We start from the raw sequence: 6,041 nt of genomic DNA on the forward strand, positions 1-6,041 counted from the left end.
TACCAAACGGAATCCGAACGGAATGAAACCTTCGAGAGAGTTCTTTTTGGAACAAACGTGATCCATGAGACTTGGAGTGGACGTCAAGAAAGAAGCGAGGAGGCCACGAGGCAGGAGGGCGCGCCCAGGGGGGCAGGCGCGCCCCCACCCTCATGGGCCCCTCGCAGATCCACCGATGTACTTATTCCTCCTATATATACCCATATACTCCGAAAACATCTAGGAGCACCACGAAACCCTATTTCCACCGCCATAACCTTCTGTACCCATGAGATCCCATCTTGGGGCCTTTTCCGGCGCTCCGCAGAAGGGGGAATCGATCACGGAGGGCTTCTACATCAACACCATAGCCTCTCTGATGATGTGTGAGTAGTTGACCACAGACCTTCGGGTCCATAGTTATTAGCTAGATGGCTTCATCTCTCTCTTTGGATCTCAATACAAAGTTCTCCTCGATTCTCTTGGGGATCTATTCGATGTAATTCTTTTTGTGGTGTGATACGTCTCCAATGTATCTATAATTTTTGATTGCTCCATGCTATATTATCTACTGTTTTGGACATCATTGGGCTTTATTATCTACTTTTTTTGGGACTAACCTATTAACCGGAGGCCCAGCCTAGAATCGTTGTTTTTTGCCTGTTTCAGGGTTTCGAAGAAAAGGAATATCAAACAAAGTCCAAACGGAATGAAACCTTCGGGAACGCGATTTTCTCATCGAATACAACTCAGGAGACTTGGACCCTACGTCAAGACACGTAACAGGAGGCCACGGGGTAGAGGGGCGCGCCTACCCCCCAGGTGCACCCTCCACCCTCGTGGGCCCCCTGTTGCTCCACCGACATACTTCTTCCTCCAATATATACCCACGTACCCCAAACGATCATATACGGAGCCAAAAACCTAATTCCACCGCCGTAACTTTCTGTATCCATGAGATCCCATCTTGGGGCCTGTTCTGGAGCTCCGCCGGAGGGGCATCGATCACGGAGGGCTTCTACATCAACACCATAGCCCTTTCGATGAAGTGTGAGTAGTTTACCTCAGACCTACGGGTCCATAGTTAGTAGCTAGATGGCTTCTTCTCTCTTTTTGGATCTCAATACAATGTTCAACCCCTCTCTTGTGGAGATCTATTCGATGTAATCTTCTTTTTGCGGTGTGTTTGTTGAGACCGATGAATTGTGGGTTTATGATCAAGTCTATCTATGAATAATATTTTACTCTTCTCTGAATTCTTTTATGTATGATTGGTTATCTTTGCAAGTCTCTTCGAATTATCAGTTTGGTTTGGCCTACTAGATTGATCTTTCTTGCAATGGGAGAAGTGCTTATCTTTGGGTTCAATCCTGCGCTGTCCTTTCCCGGTTACAGTAAGGGCAGCAAGACACGTATTGTATTGTTGCCATCGAGGATAACAAGATGGGGTTTTCTTCATATTGCATGAGTCCATCCCTCTACATCATGTCATCTTGCTTAAGGCGTTACTCTGTTTTTAACTTCATACTCTAGATGCATGCTGGATAGCGGTCGATGAGTGGAGTAATAGTAGTAGATGCAGGCAGGAGTCGGTCTACTTGTCTCGGACGTGATGCCTATATACATGATCATACCTAGATATTCTCATAACTATGCTCAATTCTGTCAATTGCTCAACAGTAATTTGTTCACCCACCGTAGAATACTTATGCTCTCGAGAGAAGCCACTAGTGAAACCTATCGCCCCCGGGTCTATCTTTACCATATCAATCTCCTACTACTTAGTTATTTACTTTGCCATTTACTTTGCGTTTATTTTACTTTGCATCTTTATCATAAAAATACCAAAAATATTATCTTATCATATCTATCAGATCTCACTCTCGTAAGTGGCCCTATAGGGATTGACAACCCATATTTGTGTTGGTTGCGGGGATTTATTTGTTTTGTGAAGGTGCGCGGGACTCGCGCGTAGCCTCCTACTGGATTGATAACTTGGTTCTCAAAAATTGAGGGAAATACTTATGCTACTTTGCTGCATCATCCCTTCCTCTTCGGGGAAAACCAACGCAGTGCTAAAAGAGGCATCAAGAAGGATTTCTGGCGCCGTTGCCGGGGAGGTCTACGCAGAAGTCAACATACCAAGTACCCATCACATACCCTTATCTCCCACATTACATTTTTTACCATTTGCCTCTCGTTTTCCTCTCCCCCACTTCATCCTTGCCGTTTTATTTGCCCTCTCTCTCTATCCTCCCTCTCTTTCTCTTTTTGCCCATTTCTTGTTTGCTTGTATGGTTGGAATAGTTGTTTATTTATTACTAAACAGAGAACCTAAGATCTATGGATCCTCATCCGCTTGCTAATCATTTTAAGAGATCCAATTATGATGAACCAATTGCTAGTGAGTTTTGTGTACTAGATTATCTTTATGAAGTCTTGCTTGAAAGTCGTGAATCTGAAAATTGCGATGAAGTATTTTATGAAGTAATTCACGATAGATCTTTGAATAAAAAGCATGATTGCAATGATGCTATTATAAAATCTGTTAATGCCAATTGTGCTAATAATATGCAAAACCCCAAGCTTGGGGATGCTAGTTTTGCTATGTCCTCTACTTGCTGCAATGATCATGATTGGGGTGATTCTTCTTTTGATCTTGAAAATTTATTTAAACCCCGTGATGAATATGAGATTGATTATAATGTTTGCAATAATATTGAAAGTGGGTTTGGAAGAATGTCAACTTTAGATCCCACATGTTTGGAGAATGTTCAATCTCATGAAGTTTTTGATAAAAGTAGGTTTGGGAAGGTCATGACTTTTGTTAATGTTGATCCCACTATTTCAAAAGAGTGTCAACTTTGCATGCATGTGGATCATGTTGAGAATATTTTATGTGATAGCTATATTGTTGAATTCACTTATGATCCTACATGTAATTATTACGAGAGAAGAAAATATGGTGGTAGAAATTTTCATGTTACTAAATTAACTCTCGTTGTGTTGAGATTGCTATTGTTTCTTTCCGCTTCCTTGCATATGCTAGTTTTTTCTTGCCTTGATAATTTGTTTTCCTATAAGATGCCTATGCATAGGAAGTATGTTAGACTTAGATGTGTTTGTCACATGCTTTATGATGCTCCTTTTGTGCTTCAATTCTTGTCTTTGATGTGAGTATCATTAAAATTATCAATGCCTAGCTATAAGGCTTTAAAGAAAAGCGCTTGTTGGGAGACAAACCAATATTATTCCTTGCTGTTATTTAATAAATAAATCATCTAGCCTCTGTTTTGGCTGTGTTTTTGTGTTTAATTAGTGTTTGTGCCAAGTAGAACCGTTGGGAAGACTTGGGGAAAGTCTTGTTGAACTTGCTGTAAAAAACAGAAACTTTAGCGCTCACGAGAACTGCTGTAATTTTTATTTGGAAAGTTCTATTTAGTTAATTCTTTTTGAAGATGATTAATAAATAAATTACTCACGTCTAGAAATTTATTTTAGAATTTTTGGGGTTTCAGATCTTGCGCTAGCTACAGATTACTACAGACTGTTCTGTTTTTGACAGATTCTATTTTTCGTGTGTTGTTTTCTTATTTTGATGAATCTATGGCTAGTAAAATAGTTTATAAACCATAGAGAAGTTGGAATAAAGTAGGTATAACACCCCTATAAATAAATAATGAGTTAATTACATTACCTTGAAGTGGTCTTTTGTTTTCTTTCGCTAACGGAGCTCACGAGATTTTCTACTTTAAGTTTTGTGTTCTGAAGTTTTCATGTTTTGGGTAAAGATTTGATGGATTATGGAACAAGGAGTGGCAATAGCCTAAGCTTGAGGATGCCATGGCACCCCCAAGATAATCTAAGGACACCTAAAAGCCAAAGCTTGGGGATGCCCCGGAAGGCATCCCCTCTTTCGTCTACTTCTATCGGTAACTTTACTTGGAGCTATATTTTTATTCGCCACATGATATGTGTTTTGCTTGGAGAGTATTGTATGATTTGAGTCTTTGCTTGTTAGTTTAACACAATCATCCTTGCTGTACACACATTTTGAGGGAGCCATATATGATTTGGAATTTATTAGAATACTCTATGTGCTTCGCTTATATCTTTTGAGTTATATAATTTTGCTCTTAGTGCTTCACTTATATCTTTTAGAGCACGGTGGTGGATTTGTTTTATAGAAACTATTGATCTCTCATGCTTCACTTAGATTATTTTGAGAGTCTTAATAGCATGGTAATTTGCTTAAAATCCTAATATTCTTGGTATGCAAGATTAATAATAAAACTCTCTTATGAGTGCGTTGAATACTATGATAAGTTTGATACTTGATAATTGTTTTGAGATATGGAGATGGTGATATTAAAGTCATGCTAGTTGAGTAGTTGTGAATTTGAGAAATATTTGTGTTGAAGCTTGTGATTCCCGTAGCATGCACATATGGTGAACCGTTACGTGATTAAGTCGGAGCATGATTTATTCTTTTGATTGCCTTCCTTATGAGTGGCGGTCGAGGACGAGCGATGGTATTTTACTACCAATCTATCCCCCTAGGAGCATGCGCGTAATACTTTGCTTCGATAACTTGTAGATTTTTGCAATAAGTATATGAGTTCTTTATGACTAATGTTGAGTCCATGGATTATACGCACTCTCACCCTTCCACCTTTGCTAGCCTCTCTAATACCGCGCACCTTTCGCCGGTATCATACACCCACCATATACCTTCCTCAAAACAGCCACCATACCTACCTATTATGGCATTTCCATAGCCATTCCGAGATATATTTCCATGCAACTTTCCACTGTTCCGCTTATTATTACACACTCCATCATTGTCATATTGCTTAGCATGATCATGTAGTTGACATAGTATTTGTGGCAAAGCCACCGTTCATAATTCTTTCATACTTGTCACTCATGCATCATTGCATATCCCGGTACACCGCCAGAGGCATTCACATAGAGTCATATTTTGTTCTAAGTATCGAGTTGTAATTGTTGAGTTGTAAGAAAAATAAAAGTGTGATGATCATCATTATTAGAGCATTGTCCCAGTGAGGAAAGGATGATGGAGACTATGATTCCCCCACAAGTCGGGATGAGACTCCGGACGAAAAGAAAGAAAGAAAAGAGGCCATAAAAAAGAGAGAAAAGGCCCAAATAAAAAATGAGAGAAAAAGAGAGAAGGGACAATGTCACTATCCTTTTACCACACTTGTGCTTCAAAGTAGCACCATGATCTTCATAGTAGAGAGTCTCTCATGTTATCACTTTCATATACTAGTGGGAATTTTTCATTATAGAACTTGGCTTTTATATTCCAATGATGGGCTTCCTCAAATTGCCCTAGGTCTTCATGAGCAAGCAAGTTGGATGCACACCCACTTAGTTTCTTTTTGAGCTTTCATATACTTATTGCTCTAGTGCATCCGTTGCATGGCAATCCCTACTCACTCACATTGATATCTATTGATGGGCATCTCCATAGCCCGTTGATACGCCTAGTTGATGTGAGACTATCTTCTCCTTTATGTCTTCTCCATAACCACCACTCTATTCCACCTATAGTGCTATATCCATGGCTCATGCTCATGTATTGCGTGAAGATTGAAAATGTTTTGAGAATGTCAAAAGTATGAAACAACTGATTGGTTTGTCATCGGGGTTGTGCATGATTTAAATATTTTGTGTGGTGATGATAGAGCATAGCCAGACTATATGATTTTGTAGGGATAACTTTCTTTAGCCATGTTATTTTGAGAAGACATAATTGCTTTGTTAGTATGCTTGAAGTATTATCATTTTTATGTCAATATTAAACTTTTGTTTTGAATCTTTCATATCTGAATATTCATACCACAATTAAGAAGAATTACATTAAAACTATGCCAAGTAGCACTCCGCATCAAAAATTCTATTTTTATCATTTACCTACTCGAATTAAGCTTGGGGATGCTTGATACATCTCCAACGTATCTATAATTTTTTATTGCTCCATGCTATATTATCTACTGTTTTGGACATTACTGGGCTTTATTATCTACTTTTATATT

Source organism: Triticum dicoccoides, chromosome 4A (genome assembly GCF_002162155.2).
Source record: "Triticum dicoccoides isolate Atlit2015 ecotype Zavitan chromosome 4A, WEW_v2.0, whole genome shotgun sequence".
Lineage (NCBI taxonomy): Eukaryota > Viridiplantae > Streptophyta > Magnoliopsida > Poales > Poaceae > Triticum > Triticum dicoccoides.